At 48.9% G+C, this 1,173-nt stretch overlaps 1 protein-coding gene across 1 annotated transcript in view; it reads left to right on the top strand.

Moving 5' to 3' along the window:
• The window catches only part of LOC118427204, a 20,736-nt gene that overhangs the window by 5,315 nt on the left and 14,248 nt on the right, over positions 1–1,173 (top strand). The gene's annotated exons all lie outside the window — the stretch shown is intronic.

Here is a 1,173-nt window from a genome sequence, read left to right as displayed (position 1 = left end):
GTTCCGGCCTGGCACACTTGGTATCCTTGGAAAGGTCTCTTAGTAAGGAATAGAAAGGTGAAAACCGCAAAATCCTCGGGTACTTCCTTCTCAAGATATTCTCGAGCATATGGGCCCTGTTCAGGCTCAACCGCTAGCTCCTTTATTGAGACTCCGCCTGTCACGGCACCGGGTAGGGTGATGACTCAATGTCGCGATTGTAGCTCACGCTTTAAGTTCCGGTCTGGCACACTTGGTATCCTTGGAAAGGTCCCTTAGTAAGGAATAGGAAGGTGAAAACCGAAAAAATCCTCAGATACTTCCTTCTCGAGATATTCTCGAGCATATGGGCCCTGTTTAGGCTCAACCGCTAGCTCCTTTATTGAGACTCCGCCTGTCACGGCACCGGGTAGGGTGATGACTCAATGTCGCGATTGAAGCTCAAGCTTTAAGTTCCGGCCTGGCACACTTGGTATCCTTGGAAAGGTCCCTTAGTAAGGAATAGAAAGGTGAAATACGCAAAATCCTCAGATACTTCCTTCCCGAGATATTCTCGAGCATATGGGCCCTGTTTAGGCTCAACCGCTAGCTCCTTTATTGAGACCCCGCCTGTGACGGCACCGGGTAGGGTGATGACTTAATGTCGCGATTGTAGCTCAGGCTTTAAGTTCTGGTCTGGCACACTTGGTATCCTTGGAAAGGTCCCTTAGTAAGGAATAGGAAGGTGAAAACCGAAAAAATCCTCAGATACTTCCTTCTCGAGATATTCTCGAGCATATGGGCCCTGTTTAGCCTCAACCGCTAGCTCCTTTATTGAGACTCCGGCTGTCACGGCACCGGGTAGGGTGATGACTCAATGTCGCGATTGAAGCTCAGGCTTTAAGTTCCGGCCTGGCACACTTGGTATCCTTGGAAAGGTCCTTTAGTAAGAAATAGAAAGGTGAAAACCGCAAAATCCTCGGATACTTTCTTCTCGAGATATTCTCGAGCATATGGGCCCTGTTTAGGCTCAACCGCTAGCTCCTTTATTGAGACCCTGCCTGTCTTGGCACCGGGTAGGGTGATGACTTAATGTCGCGATTGTGACTCAGGCTTTAAGTTCCGGCCTGGCACACCTGGTATCCTTGGAAAGGTCCCTTAGTAAGGAATAGAAAGTTGACAATCGCAAAATCCTCGGATACTTCCTTCTCGAGA

This window comes from Branchiostoma floridae, chromosome 12, assembly GCF_000003815.2.
Source record: "Branchiostoma floridae strain S238N-H82 chromosome 12, Bfl_VNyyK, whole genome shotgun sequence".
Taxonomy (NCBI): Eukaryota; Metazoa; Chordata; class Leptocardii; order Amphioxiformes; family Branchiostomatidae; genus Branchiostoma; species Branchiostoma floridae.
This window is presented reverse-complemented; position numbering and strand designations above follow the sequence as displayed.